An 18,643-nucleotide genomic window follows, 5' to 3' on the forward strand; every position below is an offset into this window, starting at 1 on the left:
TTGCACTGCCTGCTTTGTGTTTTTATCTTCTTTTTTCAGCTGAGTTTCAAGTGTTTGTTGGAAAAATAACCAAAACGTAATCAGATGTAATAAGTTACATTATCTTGATGAAGCAATTCGTTTGGGCACATTATTGTAATTGTGATGGGAAAACCAGTAATCTTTCAAATGCTGCCAACTACATTATTATTTAACAACTCTGCAGTTATTACCTACAAACTCACACATAGTGTTTGCAAACTGCTGAGATAGACTGACTTTGATTTGAGCGTGTCAGAAAACACTTCTCTACAATCTGACACTTTGCATCAGACATGTTTTAGCTAGCACATAATCTTGCATCATTTCAGCTCGTTAACTCACAGACATGTTACATGCTGCATTCACACACTTCCTTAAGCGAAGGTGTAGATGCCGTATGCTGCAGTGCAACAGCTTTCTATTTCATCGTTTTTTCGAGGTCTTTAAAGGCTCTTTCAGGCCTCTCTGCTTGGAGCAGCAGCAGGCAGAGCCAGTACTGTGAAATGTGATGTGAAAGCTATTGTGAAGCCATGCAAGTTATATTAATCATTATAATGATATATTATGAAAAGAAGCAATTACTCTTTGAAGAGCGTTAACCATATTCCTTTCGGAAAGTCCGGAATTTTTACCTCCGTATTCGTATTTCTATCAGTGCTTAAATCAAACAGACATCAGAACCATAATCCTGGGTTAACAGCTGTCTTGTGTGCATCAGTTATTGCTGCTGCTTTTTATATTGCTGCTGACCCCAGCACTCGTGTCTGGGGAAATGAAATCACAAATCAATGCAATCCTTGCTTTCCCTTGGGAAGTTGAACCAGGGAAAAATAAAATGATTGAATGATTTTATTTGATAAATTGTAAATACTTTCATCAAATGTACGAACCAAAGCTTCTGGACTTATATATAGATATATATTTACAGGAATCAGCGAAAATAAGAAGATGAGCCATTGTCAGTTGTTTCTCACTATTAGAATTTTTTTTAAGTGTGCAGACTGCTGGGTATTTTGCAATAATGTGTTTAAGCTGACACTTAAAATCGTCATAATGTTTCCACACTTTTAAAACATTTAAAAACGTTTGCTACTTTTAGCTATTGTTTAAAGGTCAAACAGATTTTTTTGCAGCTCAAGGAAAGAAAAGTGGGAAATGGCATGGTTAAAAAGGAAATACAGTGCTCTTTGGCAAGTGGTTCTTTTTTCTTGATATCAAGGTAATTGTGATATTGAATTTAAAAAAAACAAAAAAAACAAAAAAAAAACAGAACTTCAAGTAAAAACTTAGAGTGCCCACACAAGTTCATGCATTTGTGTGCTTGTGTATTTCCTTTTGTGTGTGATTGTATGCTGTGCTCCAGGAGGCTGGCTTCCAGCTGTCAGGAAGTGCAGCCTGCAGTCAGTCAGGGAGAACAGGTCTGTGTAAGCTGCCAGTCAGGCCCAGCACTGCAACTGCTGTCCCCGCAGTAATGATGATGGGAGAGCACATCGACCACTACGGGAGCTCATTAAGGGGAAATAATTGGAGTTTGTTAAAAACAAAAGTCTTCGGGCTGGGGAGACAGGTGTTTGTCCACATTTGGAAAGAGTCACTTGCTTTCCTATTTTCACCTGCCAGCTACCAGAGATGTTGGATGAATGCATGGATGGGTGGATGGATGGATAGGTGGATGAATTGTTGCACACTATACCGAGAAGTCTGAGTCCTTGGCAACATTGTTTAGCTAAACATTCATGCCAATAAGCTATCTGAATTTGAATTTCAGTTTGAACAACCATAACAGTTCTCAACTGAAACTGTCATTGTGCTGCCCCATTCAGCCTCCAAGCTCTCATCGTCTAACAGAAATATCAATAAAAGAGAATACAGCCTCTCGTACACAAAATCCTGAAAGCCTCTTCTGATTCCCTGCTTTTACACTGACAATCATCATAATTATTACTGCTCTCACAAATAAGTGAGGGTTGGGAATCATTTAATGGTGAAATCTAAAATTAAACACAACACATGTAAACACTGCCATGGAAGGAAAAACATGTAATTATTGGTAATTATAGTGCCCGTTTCTACCACAGCAAATTCAGTCAACCTCCAGTGCTGAAGAGGAAGCTGCAGATTGCGAGAGCTTAGATCAAATACAATTTTTTTTTCATCGCTGTAGCAATGCCAGCAAGTAAGTGTTATGCCTTGGAGTTTTTGATATAAGAATCTCCGGGTTATTATTAAATATTAAACAGGAAGATGACAAATCTGTCCATAAAGAACATGAAAACAGCAATCTTTTTTGATTTGATAAAACCACACAAAATTTCAGTCCCATGAAGATGCTTTTAAATTGGCATGGAGGACCGAAATTCTCTTTAATGTCTGGGAGAGGAAACTGCATATCATGCGGTGATTATGCTGCCTTCTCCTGTGTTTCCTATGTTCCCCCCTGAGCAGTAGGGGCTGTATCCTCTAGATGCCTGACTCTTGGAATTTAAGCTTAAACTTTTTATTTGAATCAATGAAAAGCATTAGGCAGTAATATTTGTAACTATTGACATACAATTTGATCTAATAGGAGAATACTAGAAGACAAATGCTACTGACTATAAAGATGAAGTCTTGATAAAAACTCTGTTAAACAGAATAGTCAGTCAAAGGTGTTTTTGTTGTAGGCAAAGGCTTGTTTTAGACCTGGGCCTGTACTGGACTGTAAAGATTTGACTCTTAATCATTTCGGTTATAAAGTCACGAATGGATGCTGTCAACTTGTCTTTGAATGCAAGCTACTTGTGTGCAGTGTCAGCAGGGTCCATACCGGCGGGAGGTCTGTGGCCATCAGAGATTGCAAGAAAAGGGCAAATGAACTTGTTAAGTCCTGTATCTGCAGTTCTGTGCATCGCCAATTTTTCGTGCTGCTACTTTCGTCTGTGTAATTAGGACACTAGATAATGGTATTGTACAAAGTAAACATGAAAACACGCTGACAGATTTGATGTTACTGGTGTTTTTGCTCTGCTGCAAACATTTAAGCATTAAAGGGTTCGTGCGAGCACGTTTGTGTGATAAGCAATTTTGGAGATGAGCAGGGGATGTCATTGCACAGAATGCTTAGCTGTAATGGAGCATAGCAGCACTACTGTCACTTTCTCAGCTCATAGCGCCTAATTTATAAAAGGAAATATAAATATAATGGTTTGAAGGCTACAAATGTAAAAATATCAAGGAGCAATGCATTTACAGACTTTCATGGGGGATATTAGAACTGTTCCTTATGGTGATTGCCTCTGATAAGATTAAATGTCCAACCTCTGGCAAATGATCAGAGCTATGTGACTGTAATTACTGCAGCAGTTTAGCTTTTAAGTGTTATGGGGATGTAAGAGGAGCCAGAGTTGGAAAGAAAACAGGCTTTGTGTCCACTGAATTTTGACCAAATTATGTTCTAAAAAGGAATAAGCCTAGCTCAAAAAAGCTGCTGTCCGGAGATAATGATAGCCTGTCACATTTTAGGGCAGCAATTATGCAGATTTTATTCTGAAATGGCTTCCAGAGCAAAAAGTCACTCAATAACAGATTCTCACTCAAACATGACCAGATATTCCCTCCATCAGTAGTCTCTGATTGGTGGTTAGCACAGCAATATGGCACAGCATCACAAAGTGACTCACTATAATAGGCCTGGAAAATCAGCCACTCCATGATAAAGAGAAACTCAAAATTCCATCACAAGTACCTGTACCAACTCATGCATAGCATTACGACAGATGGTACATTTATATACATGTTATGAGTTCATTACCTCAATGTCATAGTGTTCTCTCCTCAAAGTGAGAACTGGCTGCGAGTGTATAGTATAATAAGAGCCACGTTTACTGGTTTATCAGGTGTAATTGGCTGATCTCAAGTGTTTTCGATAATCCAGCATGCCTAGAATTTTTTGAAAATAAAAATCTGGGTCGTTTTTTTTTGTTTGTTGTTGGGGTTTTTATTTATTTATTTATTTATTTACTTATTTTTTTTGGGGGGGGGTTAACCTGCCAAGGGAGCTCACGCTTCACTTGCTGATTTCCAGACTGTCTTTCACCAGTTTTCCCAAAAAGAGAGAGTAGTGCTCAGCTCAGTCGAGTGCAGCAGCATCTATGGCAGGATTTTTTTCCAGTTGAGGAAATACGAGAGTCACATCTGTAACTCTAAAGGTGACATGTTTTGTGGCTGCATTTAAGTTTGCTTTTTTCAGGCTGCTGCTATGAAGAGTTTCGCATCTCCACCTCAACATATTTCTCTCTGCATGAGCCTTGAACATCGGTGCAAATGGTTATTCATGAAAGAATAATTCGCTATTTGACAGTTTGAGACTGAAACTGAAATGTTTATCAAACAATGTAGATATTCTGATGTCAAGCTCTGAACCCACTGATCAAATGCCACTCAGCAGTTTGGATTTTTCAGTTCTGAGAGTGTTTTATTCGGACTGCCATATTCTAACTTTTCCTTTTCATCATTCATATTTAGATTTAAAGTGAGCCCATATATTTTAGAATATGTATGTGTTACCTGTTAAGGATTTAATTGTTTAACACTTTCACAAAAAGGTTTTATCTAAAAAAAAAAATTCTACTTTTGCTCCTTTACATATCAGTGCAGGGTTTTTCTTATAGATCAGAGCATTCAGCAGCTAAACTACACCAAAGCAAAGTCTCCACCATGATCAGCTACATTATTAAATGCTGCTTATGTATTAATGAATCACTATGAATTATTCAGTAGCTCATTATATAAGACATTACAACAATGCCAAGGACAATTTTGCTGCATTAAAGACTATATTGTTTATGTTTTGGAGGGCTATTTTGTATACTTTACTTCATTAAGTGCATTTTTAGCTTTGTGTTAAAACAAAATCATTGGCATTTTTTACTAATAAGAAACAAATCTCAGTTAGCAGTGGGAGGTGAGGAGCAACCTTGCTGGCCCACCAGCCAGGTTTTTCATGTGATGAGGAGATGTGGCCTGTCATCAAAGCGCAGCATGAAAAAACTGACCATTTGAACTAAGCAAAGAAGCCAGTCATCTGAAAGCAAAGCTGAGGCAGATGTAATCATTGGGGAAAAGAAGGGGAAATATTTGGCAGTTATAAAGCCACTAAAAAGGAGAGGTTCTTCAGGTGGAGGCTAGTTAATGCTTAAAATTATATTTGGCAGTTCAAGGCAGATAAGTCACAACGTAATGAGATGGCTCACACACTCATATTTCCATGTTTTCCCAGCATACCTAATTTTACTGGAACTATTTCTGCAGCAGTTCACAGGGGGTCATTTTTATACCTACAGGTAACTTTCTTGCTCATCTGTGGTTTCAGAAAAAAAAATATGGAGTCCAAATATGGAGCAATGCTATCAACACTCACTAAAATGTCAAGGTCAGCGATTGCTTGTGTTTGCCATTTGTACATCACAGGGGTTGCTACAGTGCAAAAAAAAAAAAACAGGTTATGCAGTTTGAATGTAGACGCCACGGGCAGTTAACTATGTTGCAACCAAAAAGGTAAGATAAAGTATGTGCTTTTGAGGTAGAGGGTTATCATCAGTGCAGTAAACATCAGTGAAGAGTTGCTGACATAGGATTTTCATTCAAAAATCACTTCGTTTACATGCTGTGAAAAGCAGAAGGTATATTTCTGGAAATAACTTGAGAGTATATCAGAAAGACAAGAAGAACTAAGGGAAGGGTTAACTTTAACAATATCAAGCATTCGTTAAAGTTAACAAAATTGCCTTTCAGAGTTTAACCTGTCACATAAATCAGCGTCTTTACATATTCATCAATTAATGAAAAATGTAAGCAATAGGCAAATGTCAGCAAAAGTTTATAAAAGGACAATCCAAATGAGTTGTTAAACAAAAAACACAGAGGATCAGATGTCAGTGTGGTATTTAAGAAGGATTAATTAACATGAACTCCCACTAGCTACATGAATGATCTACTTTGCACAAATGCTGTGGACAAACAGAAGACTGACTGCGAGTCTGAGGAGATGCAGACAAGACATGAGTGATATAGCAGAGCAAATAGCAGTCACCGAAGAGAGAGAGATGCGACAGATGGCAACGTAGTCATAGCTCGGGCACTCAGGCAGGAAAAGACGACACTCTGGCAAGTCACGAAAGTATATAACAGCAGTGGGCAGCTGCATAACAGAGTATTTATAAGGCTAGATGGGACAGACTGTTTATCCAGCCTGACATGCACAGTTTTAGTCTTTAACACAGTCGGGTGTCACTTGGGCAAAGGGTAGTTGTTACATGACACCTGATGACACACATTTGTGTGGTTAGGAACATGATTTATGAGATGGCTACTAAGATGCTTCAGGCAAAGCAATAGCTATCAAATTACTTTTACATTACAAGTCATATTATATTACTCGCTCACTCACAACAGAGTCTATAAGCAAGAATATTAGTATATAAAACTAGTAGATGAACATAAAAAATGGGATTGCATGTTACAGTTTAAATATCACAGAAGCAAGTTGATAAAGCTCACGTAAATAGTTTTTACCTACCAAAAAGCTATAATAAATCCTAAATCACAGTCAAAGTGAGATCTATGAAGAGCCAGTTCTTGTAGTTGTACTGAACATTAAGTAATTAAGTTTTTACAGTTCACTTTGTTCGTACCCTTTGCTAGTACAGATTTTGACACACTTCTAAATTCAGAACTGCGGTCATGTCTTCATGAACTCGATTCAACAAGGTGCTGAAAACATTCCTCTGAGATTTTGGTCCATCGACTTGATAGCATCACACAGTTGTTGATTTGATTTGTTGGCCATGATGCGAATCTCTCATTCCACCACATCCCAAAAGTGTTCTATTGGATTTAGATCTGGTGACTGTGGAGGCCATTTGAGTACAGTGAACTCACTGTCATGTTCAAGAAACCAATTTGAGATGATTTGAGCTTTGTGACCTGGCACATTATCCTGCTAGCAGCAGCCATCAAACAAAATGTTCTAAAGGGATGGACATGGTCAATAACAATACTCACGTAGGCTGTGGCGTTGTACTGATGCACAGTTTGTACTAAGGGACACAATGTGCCACAAAAATATCTTCTGTACTATTACATTAGCACCACCAGTCTTAACTGTTGGCACAAGGCACGGTGGATTCATGCTTCATGTAGTTTGCACCAAATTCTGACCCTACCATTCAAATACTGGAGCAGAAATTGACATCTACAGTCTTCCTTTATCCCAGATTTATTCGTTCCATGTGAATTGTAGCCTCCGTTTCCTGTCTTAGTTGCTGCGGTAAACATGTTCTTCCAGGTTTGATGTGGGAATTGAGAGATGCTTTTCTGCATACCTTGATTGTTATTTAAGTTGCTGTTGCTTTCCTATCATCCTGGAGCAGCCACTAGTCAACAAGGCATTTTTACTGGATATTTTATCTTTTTCCGACCATTCTCTCTAAACCCTAGAGACGGTTCAGCAGGAAAATCTCAGTGGGTCAGCAGTTTCTGAAATACTCAGGCTAGTCTGTCTGGCATCAACAACCATGGCTCAAACAAAGTCACTTATATCACCTTTCTTCATCAAATGCAGTTTAGGGAAGGAGAGTTCATCTATTTTATTGTCTCATTGCATATTTGGTTTAACAAGCAACTGAGCATATGCAAAGTACCTAATCAAGTGGCCAGTGAGTGTATGTGGAGTTTAGTGTACCCACAGGCACAGATGGTATGCTTTTTAAAACATATAGTAATTCCACAGCTACAAAATGATCCATAACATATTGGCCCTACAGGGAGCTGAACAGAAGTCCCTCTGCTTTTTCAGCAGTGAACATGAATGTGTTCATGACTCTCACACACATCATCACCGATGACTGTGGAGCTGTTGGACTGTAAAAATGTAAAGTGCTCTGAAATGCCATTCAGGGCTCCACTCTATGTCCCACAACACATCAGCAGAATTCTTCTTACTCCACAGTCCCAGCACCATTATTTCTGTCAGAGAAATATTCTTCCAATTTCTGTTTTGTCATTTCTAACTAGAGCAATTCACTGAATGCATTCCCAAAGCACCAAAGAACACGTCATAAAGAGAAGCAGGGAGAAAGAGGGGACGTATACAACAAAAATAGAAAATTAAGAAAAAAATCTCCACAACTTAACAGGGAATAAGTCTTCTTGACTGAGAAGCATTTGCTCCACAAGTTTTTCACCATCACTATTTCTCAAACTTCCCTGGTGTCATTAGTCTCTGTGCGAAGAAGGGAGGGGAGGCTCATTTTCTCTTTCCCTCCAAGTATAGGGCGCAGTGCATTATCTCTCTGCAGATTTACACTTTCAAACATGTTGGCTGTCGTTGGTGGAGGAGCAGCCTGGGGATAATAAAGTTTGGGTGGTGAAGGCAATGAAAGTAATGCCATTTGCTGCTCACTCACTCATTTGTCCAGTAACTGTGTGCGTGTGTGTGAGCTAAAAATCCCAAAATTAGTACACCACTTTAATATTGCTTCTTTGACCATGCCCAGTTTCAAACTGGCATTGCATTTGCAATATGATATGCAAGTATCAGCACAACAGTATTGCAAACTTTTTGGGGTTTTGTTGTATTTAAACACAGAAAGAGATGTGAGAAACCACTTTTTTGTTGTATAGTGATGGAGGGCATGGGGGATCATTATTTCTTTCATTATCGCATTCATTTTTTCGGTTTTAGCCATTTAACCACGTTCCATGGGTACTTTCTACACCATACTCTTGTTTCTTTCGAAGCTACATTAACATCTCATTGTCATGCAGCTGTAAACAGAGAGAGCTCTGAAACTTGTCATGGTGCTCAGGGAAGCACTGGCATCTGATATTTGAGATTCTGTAGCTGAAAAGCATTGCTCGCAAGGTTTTTTTTTCTTTTTTTTTCCTTGTGAAACCAAACCTGGAGGACAAACAATGAGCAAACATGGCTGCTGCTGGAAGCATCATGTAAATTTAGAAAGTTCACTCTTGAGTTGTGCAGCCTGGTCTCCTAGTAGCACAGAGGCATACTGAGAGCTTTCAAACCATTTTGACACTACGTAAACACATGACAATTTAATACCTGTGGGTTACTGAAAGGCAGAAAGTCAAAGAAAAAAATTCAAGGTGTAGTCTGAATTAAATGGGCAAAATTCCTGACATGGTCCGTAAACAGTTCTAAAGGGGCATTCATGAGTCGAGTGAGAAAATAAATCTTTAAAAACTCCACCTGCTTGTCATTCAGCCTGGTGTACGACTGCATTAAGAAGCCAACTTCTTAAAAACATCTTCACCTGAATAAACACATCACATTCAAAGACACACAGTCTGGCACTTAGGGCAGCTCTCAACAGAACACAAACATCTTGGGATGTCGGATGGAATAGTATGAGAATTTTGAACTCAAGAACTTAAATAATAAATAAAAGTGAAAATGTGTCTAATGAATATCACTTGAAAGCAGTTGCAAAGTGAATGTGAGGAGGTGAACGGAGAAAGTATTTTACCTCATTTCAACCCGTTCATATTCATTTCTTCAGCTTCAAGTGGCGTTCTATTTCAGGAAAGTGAGGTGTTCAGGTGACTCCATTAACAAGTCAAGCTGGGCAGATTGTGACAGAGTTTTTGTTGCGGTGTGGCACCAGATCACAAGCTGTGATTTGGTCTGGCACACTTACTGCATGTCTGCCAGTTCACTGTTAGCTAACAGTTGGCAGTTCGCTAACAATGAGGAAAAACAAAACTTTGTGTGAAAGTTTTTATTTCTCAGATTTTTTTGAATTCTACTTTGATATGCAAGTCATGAGCGCTTGTACCAATGTTCACATTAGGAGTAGTTATATATTTATGGCTAGTAGCTTTAATTCAGTTCAGATAAACAAAGATTTTATTTTATTTATTTTTTTTATCTAAATTTTTTGGGATTCTTTGACTTGTTTGGGGTTTATCCTTTATTTTAGCACACTCTATGGGTAATGCTCTATGCCACAGGTGGCTCGTATTTAATTCAGACTTGTAATTTGTTTGTCAGGCCCCGATGAAGCCTTAGAGTCGATACATGTTTTTAAATGCACAAGGAATAAATAAAATGTATACTTTCACTTGAATTCTTGCGCTTTCATGGTATTCCATAGTCACTCGTACACCGCGGGACTTCAGTCTACTGAAGAGCAGCCTGTCAGATCAGTCATCAGAGCTGCCTCCATCTTCATGTAAATATCTGAAGAAGACTGATTTCAAGCACTGTGCACCTTGTTTCTGGAATGAGTTGCTGCTTTTGGTGTGAAAAATGAGGTCATGCACGTCATTTCACCAATGAGGATTTAACAACATTATTACCTGACTGTGTACAGTTATGAGGTTGTTTGCATAAGCTGTCCTGTTGCTATTAATATCTTATCAAACTGCAACTGCATAGTCTTGAGGAGATAATTTTTTTAATTTAAAAAATAAGAAACATTTTACTATTGTGTGGTTATCTAATTAGAAGATAATATTTAATGGCACTGGGTTGATTAGATTCGTTTACATGCAGTATATGGGTTAGGTTAACCATGTAAAAATAAGGGCCTGAAAAACTGTCAATTTCAGACACATCGGCTTCTGTTAAAAAAAATACTGTAAGCTGTGCTTTACTGTAGAGATTTCAAGACTGACACTCCAAACAAATAACCCAACTGTACAAAGCATCTCAGCACACTGAATTTAGTGGAATTTGTCACAGACTTCCTAGCAGAAGACATCCACCTGCAGTACTTAATAGAGCGATCTAATAACTTGGTTTCATACTTCTGAAAAAAGAAAAGGAAGATAATATGTCGTTGTGTAGGAAGGATTCATTAAATCCATTGCAATGGTCAGAGTAAGACTGAAGTACGACAGATTTCAACTAATGGGGAAATGGAATTAATGTGCTGTATATGAATTATTGCATGCTGAAACTGATAGCTATTAATATAATCTACATTAAGTTTCATCATAATGCCAACTGCTACTAACAGTGGAACACATGGAAAAAGAGTTTGCTGAAAGCAGATGCACATTTGGTAAAGCGCTTATTACTGCAAATGTGAGATGTGTCGTTTTAACTCTTGAGTGACTGAAATCAGTCAGTGAAATAGTGCAGCATAAAGTATGTAAATGTAATTTTAAGTATTTTATTTAATAAAAATGAAACTACAGTCTTTGTAGTTTGTGCATTGTGAAAAAGAAAACAAAATGCAAAAAATTAAACCACACAACAGAAAACACAATGTAATATTCATGCAATCATAAGAGACGTGCAAGCTAAATCAGAAAGCCAAAAGGCGAATGAGACTCCCTTAGAAGCAGAGGTTTAGTGTTGCACAGACATCCAGTGGCTCCGTGATTAATCCAGTACACAGTATATACCATATTTGCCTAAGAATAACTGACATGTTACAGTCTTTGATTAAACCTGCGATATTTGCTGCACACAGATCCTGCCAGCAGCATACTATAATACACTAGTAAAACTTGGTTGTTTGATCATGATGCTGTATTTTTCCCTTTGAAAATACAGTCATGTTATTACACAGCAGTGTGCGATTGAAGTTATTATGTCTCATCTTGTCTCATCTTACAGAGTTAGATCCACAGTACAATATCATCAATATACAGGAGGAACCGGATGTACACATTTTCAGTTAACCCTGAAAAATGATCATTTATGGTAGTGTGAGCAGGGTATTTCCAATGAGTAGGAATAAAATGTGTTTTATTTCATTTTGTTTTTCTCTTATGGGAACCTAAAATTATCGCTTACATGTTTTCTTGATTTTCTCGACAAGATAACCACAAGGTGTATATTAATCAGCACCACGATCACTTGAGGCTACATAAACTCCCCACCTTTCTACCTTCAACCCACCTACTTACCCACCCACACATCCCCTTTTTAATGCAGCCAAATGTTGCTTTCTTTTACTCAGGAATCATCGCTATAAAGAATTGTGGGCAATTCCATAAGGGTTGCAAAAAAAAAAAACAATTCAACACTGGCTTGCATCTTGTCATGTTTGCAACCCTGAGAGGTTTTAATGGCAGAACTCTGTCATTTTTATGTCCTTTTTTGTTCACTCTTCCTGCTATAAAAAATGTAACTCACAATCCTCACATGAAATTTACACAAAATAGTCAAATATTCCACGATTTTCTTAGTTTAATGAGCGTCATCACTTCATGGATGCCTCTAAAAAACAAAGAGGTTGATAGTCAGTTCATCAGCGCACATGGCAGAGTGAGTGTAGAGCATTCACATCCAAAATAAACTTTTATTGTTGGTGAAAAATTAAGCACAGATCTCAAATAAAAGACTTGCACATTCTCTTGATATTTATTGCACTGTGAAGCTATTCTATTGTGCAGATCTTTTGTCTGATTCTGACACTGAATTCTTTCCTTTTTTTGAAGCAGCAGATTGTTTCCTTGTAATAATGACATTGGGACAAAAAGCCCATGAATAAACCAAACAGACAACGTGTTATATTTGTCTCAAGTTGATGCGTTTTGATTTGGATGGTGGCACTCAGCCTCAAGCTCATTCGTTATTGAAGGTATTTAAAACAGGTAACAAATATTGGACAGCTTGTTTTGAAAGAAAGAGGTAAGGGTCCTCAAAGAGCAAGGTGCTCGATTTTTGCCACACATTACTCAAACAGAAGTAAAAATGTAATTTGGGGAGTATTTTCAGATATGGACAAAGACACCATAGTTACTCTGCTGAGTCTTTACTGGAGCAGATAGGTATTTTGGATTCATTCAGTATAAACTGCAGTGTCAATATTTATGGTAATGAAGGAACACAGCGCTAGAGTGAAGCTAAATTGTGTGATTTTTATAGTGCTTGGGCAACAATAGAGGTCATGCCACAGAGGAACAAGCTACACAAACAATGTCCATTCATTGTTGTTTTCTGCTTTTTCAGGGAATTTATTTACAGTAAGAACTGTGGAATATTGCAAGACTTACACTTTTAGTTGACTTACCCTCAGAAAGGACATGACAAGGTTTTGTTTTATTAAACTGTATTCATATTGAGACTGTTAAAATGCTATATTTAATCCAAGTGGTGAAATACTTTTGGCACGTAATGATTTTAGCTGTTGTTCCCTCTTTTGCAAAATGCATTTTAACTCTTTTAAAAGCACCTTACATGCCTCACATTTGCTATTTTTTCAGCATTGTGAGTTAAACAGAAAGAATCACTTTGGCAAACTCCGTCTATTTGAGTTTGGGCTTTTGCCGTTACAGCTTTGCATGGCTGACTGGGGCCCAGTTTAACCTTTGAAACAGCCCTACCAACGATTCTGCTTCAGGGTAGAGCAAAATAGGTAGGTGAGAGGCAATGACATGGTGAGGAGCTAACATCTGTGGTGGTGAGGGCAGAGAGGTGTGAAGATAATAGCCCCAATGGGGAGATATGCAAGGCAGGGGTGCTTTATGAGGCTCGGTCAGTCTGCTGTGAAGGAGTCCTGCATTGCACACAAAAACCAAAAGAGTAATCTCTAACTTATTCCACAGAGGAGCCTTTGGATCACTGTCTTACTTTCATTTCTTTCCTTTCCTACTGTCTCTTATCTTTTTCCATCTCAAATTCAATTTTCTTTACGTCCATGGCTATAATTAAATGCAATTATTCTTGCAGACTATATCAATTACAAGTGCATTTCTGTTAAACAAACAACACTTTTTTCAATTTAGCTTAACATCCTCTTCTGTCCTTCTTATGCTTTTCTGTTTTAGATTGTATGCAGATGCTTCTAAATACACAGTATGCAAGTAATCTGTAATTACTCGGAGAAAACCCACACATGCATACCAACACTCACAAAAGAATGCATTACAAAGAAACATGTTACTGTAATTATATTTTGCCTTTAACAGACGACGTTTGCAATATAACTTTGCAGTTGCTGATCAGTCACAGTAACAGTGACTTCCTGTATATGGAGGCAGTACTGCTGATGTTGCCTTTATTTTCTTAGACATGTGACTGAGGATCAGTTTTAGCCACAACAATTTTATGAAAACTGATCTTTGTGCTGTTTTTCACCAACATCCCAGTTAGCTTTCTGATAAAAGAGGTGGGCATACAATAAATATGAAGAGAGGAATATTTATAAGCATTTTCTATAACAACTCAACAATTATGTGGTAATAAGGTGGAAACACAAGATAGTAGTAGAGAAATAGCAAGTTATTACCACTTAATTACCAAGTAACTTATTATTATGCAATTGAAAAATTATCATATAGTATATAATATGGGTAAGGGGGTCAGAAATTGTGGGTAATAATGTGGAATCAAACATATTCCTATGAGGCAAAACAAATGAATAATAGTGCAGGAATGCTAACAATATTATAACTTGCTAGCATTAAAACAGCTGTGCATTAGAATTTCTATATGCGGACTTGTGGTAGTAACCTCATAATACTAAGGTTAAATTGGTTGATGGCACTATAGCCATTTCTTCTAAAAAGCGCCAGGCAAATACGGTACTGTTATCAGATTTTGGAAAAACTGAATACCACACACAGGATAAGGTGCTTTATAATTGTATTCCTCCTTTACAGCTCACTTAAAATTCAACTTAGCATCCATAGGTTTCCCCTCCCTTCTTTCTCTGTCTTTACACTGTCTCATTGTCTTTCATTTTTTTCTGCCTTTTTTCCTTTCTTTGAAACTCCACCCTCACAATTTCTTGTGTAAACAAACCCCTCACTGGTTTTCTCTCTCTCTCTCTCTCTCTCTCTCTCTCTCTCTCTCTCTCTCTCTCTCTCTCTCTCTATCTCTCTCTCTCTCTCTCTCTCGCTCTTCGTCCTTGACTTTAGTTTTCCTTATCCATCTTCAAGGAGAGATGGAGGGAAAGTGGCTGGAGGGAATCATGTTTCATCATCCACCCATATGAACTGAGACAGGGCCTGACATCTTCTTTTGCAGCTGTTCGTCTGAATATCATTGTTGTTTATAACTTGCTGCAATATTCAGTGGAAGGCTCTCTGTTTGGTCACATGTCAAAAGAGTTCAAGGGACCAAGTCATTACATGCAACAAAAATTAGTCTCTGGCCATCACTGTGGGGGTGGTGGGGGGGGGGAATAAACCACTTATCTGTGGAACGTCTGCAGCAAAGCACTTGGCTTTATAAGGAGAGAGAGGATTGGGAGCACTCACTAGTGAGTGGTAGTTGCATGCAGACAAGCAGCTGAGAAGGAGGGGGAAGCACTCACAAAGCCGAGTGTGGTTTGCCTCCAGAGGGTTCAGGTTTACAATGGAGAGCAGGAAAGCAAAACAGAAACTTGAAATGGCAGAGTTGTGGCAAAAGCAGCAGCTCTCTTGACATGATGAAACACCAGCATGTTTTCTGAAAAGACGAGGCGATTTTTCATGATCCTCAGATTTCACTTCATAGACAACTAGCAAAGCATATGGAGTCAAGAATGAATTATTGTGTTATATATTTTTTTAGGGTTTTGGCAATGGGACACTTTGAAGTGAATCTTTGGTTTGGTGTTGTGTTTTTTTTTCCTTTTTTAACTGGCTCACTAAATCCCATAAGCTGCTATAGTATCTCTAACAGCCAGACCGTGCTTTCTTTAATCATAACTAGACAGTGGCTGTGTTTTATCCAGCAAAGCCTCCTGCTTTGTAGTTTTGGGAAAGAACAACAGAATCAATTAAACAGCAAGGGGGACATGGCATGAGCAAGGAGGGGAGTAAATAATTGCAGAGACAGGTCGTGAAGAGGAACAGTAATTAACTATCCATTTATAAAAATGCAAGAGATAACATTCATGAGCTGTCACTGTTTACTCAGGACTGGAGGGACTTTATAACTGTCTCTCAGGAGTGAAGCATCCATAAACAGGCACAGGTACTGTATGTGTGCATTTGTTAAATGGAGACACACAAGTGACTCAAGGGCAACTCTAATACGCTGCAGAGAATGGAGCGAATGAAATGATAAGTTATCATGCTCAGCTGGAGCTAGACTATATGAAACCAAAGATGAACTGAATGAAGACAGAACAGTTTGAATAAAAAAGTGGAAAGACCAAGATAGAATCCAATCAGGAGAAAAACGGGTCTAAATGTGATTCAATGAAAACTGAACTCAACAAAGTCTTTTTCCCCTCTCATGAATCAAAAGTTACAGTAAATGCTGAGTGTGTTTGTTGGGGGAAAGTGTTGGGGGCCTTCAAGGTGATAAGGCCTGTAGAGGCCCAGTACATTAATGAATTGACATTACCCAAGGATCAATGGTGAAGCTCTCAGGATTTGAAAAACTACACTTAATGAAAAGGGATTACTCTCTTAAGATCAAGGTCCTCCACTTCACGTCTTCCCCTCGCTCCTCTTCTTTGGCTCTTTTGTATTCTGTTCCAAGCTCCACCACCCTTTCAGAACAATAAACACAAGCACAGGCTCTCATTTGCATTATGACAGGGTTTCCCCAATCAACTGGTTTTAATGAAGACTTTTGCTAGAAATGTACCATTACTGCATCTCATCTTTTTTGCACTGCATTGCTGTATGAGCACACTCTGTTAATTATAGTTCAATTGAGTCTATATTGGAAGTAAAACAGATTTTATATTTTACCTGGTTTTTTCTCACTAGGATATGAAATGTGCTGAAAGTTTGTACTTTTTTGTTTTTCAGTGACAGTGTGTGCAGTCACCTTAATCACAGCGATGATCGATTCTAATAGCAGCTCAGAGCTAAGGAAAACAAATCATGCTAAAATATATGGAAATTAGCTCCAAAAATGGTTCTGAAGAATCTTTGGTGATTTATAACATAGGTTCCCAACACACATACAGTAGTTTCAGGACTTATTCTTTGCTATTGTATCAGCTACGAAGCACATTAAACATTCGGGGGATTTTAGTGCATATTAATAGCAAGGTGAATTATTACAGTGCAGACGTTCTTTGCAAGTTTTTGTGAATGTTTTGGTATATACATTCATAGCCATTGTTTTAGTAGTCGGTTGAACCCCTTTTGCCTTCAGAACTGACTTAATCCTTCATGGCGTAGACCCAACAAGATGCTGGAAACATTAACCTGAGATTGATGTGAATTGCCCATTTTACCACATCCTAAAGCTGCTCTTTTTAATTGGAATCTGGTGACTCTAAAAGCCATTTGTGTACAGAGAATTCACTATCATGTTCAAGAAACTAGTTACGCTGTTTTGAGCTTTCTGACATGGTACCATATCCTGCTGGCAGCACACTAAAGAGATAGACATGGTCAGTAACAATACTCAGATAGACTGTGGCGTTTAAATGACGCTCAGTTGGTACTACGGGGACCAAAGTGTGCCACAAAAATATTGCCCACGCCATTACACCAACAGCAGGCTGAATTATCGATACAAAGCAGGATGGACCAAGCTTTCATGTTGTTTATTTCCAAATTTCTACGATCCACATGCTGCAGCAGAAGGTGAGATTTATCAGTCCAGTCAATGTTTTTCTAATGCTCCATTGTCTAAATTTGTTGAGCCCATATCAGTTGTAGCCTCAATTTCCTGTTCTTAGCAGACAGGAGCTGCACCCAGTGTGCTGTAGCACATCTGCTTTAACGTTCAGTGTTTGGGGCATCAGCTTCTTATCAGCTTTCTGGTCATAATGAAGACATTTTCACCCAAAGAACTGCTGCTCACTGGACATTTTTTTTTGTAAACCCTAGAGATGCCTGTATGTTACAATCTAAATACATCAGCAGGGTCTGAAAAACTCAGACAAGCCTCTTTGGCACCAACAACCATGTCAAATTAACTAAAATCCTCTTGCTATCCCATTCTGGTACTTGAATTTAAACAGGGCACCTTGACCATCTCTACATGCTTAAACGCATTAAGCTGCAGCAATGGGATGGGCTGATGCGCATTAATAAACAGTTGAATAGGAGTACTTAATGAAGTGGCGAGTGAGTGTATTTATCTTATGGGTGGAAGGAACAAGCTATGGCTTACCTTTTAACAGTTTCTTGCTTTTTTTTTTTTGTCCTTTTCTACATTTGCTTTTTTAATTAGATGGTGACTTTGACAGCGTCCTGTTTTTGGTATTTTAATGGTCACACCCACAAATATGTGAAATGTTGAGGAAAACCAAGGGTTTAAGCAGTTTTTTAGGACTTTCATTCTGCTGCTACAAGGCACTGGCTTTCTCTACTGAATTTTGGGTGTTTACAATTGTATTCGCTAACTTCTGAAACAGGCTGCTTTTCTAAACTCGCTCGCATTGAGCGTTTGGCACTCTAAATGCAGAATTTGAATGGAGTTTTCATTTGCTTACTTGCTCATTTGTTCATTTGTGTTAATTTGTAAACCTAACACAGTTGACCTGTATCAATTTATGTACTTCATGAGAGTGAGCACCTGCACATTCATTTGTACACTGTGTGTACACAGCACTTAATATACACTCATGCTTGTATTGCGTACCACGTCTGCCTCTAGATCGTCTTTCAGCTCTGACTTCCACCGTGTTTCGTCCTCGCATCTGTTGGTCATCTTTTGAACATATGAACCACATTGAATTGTTTTTCCCTGTGCAGGCTTTTTTTTTTT

At 38.2% G+C, this 18,643-nt stretch overlaps 1 protein-coding gene across 1 annotated transcript in view; it reads left to right on the top strand.

Annotated features, from left to right (window-relative positions):
- rtn4rl1b (reticulon 4 receptor-like 1b) overlaps positions 1-18,643 on the top strand; it is a 152,120-nt gene that overhangs the window by 118,797 nt on the left and 14,680 nt on the right. The gene's annotated exons all lie outside the window — the stretch shown is intronic.

This window comes from Haplochromis burtoni, unplaced genomic scaffold (genome assembly GCF_018398535.1).
Source record: "Haplochromis burtoni strain Fernald_Lab_line unplaced genomic scaffold, NCSU_Asbu1 Contig_144, whole genome shotgun sequence".
Classification (NCBI taxonomy): Eukaryota; Metazoa; Chordata; class Actinopteri; order Cichliformes; family Cichlidae; genus Haplochromis; species Haplochromis burtoni.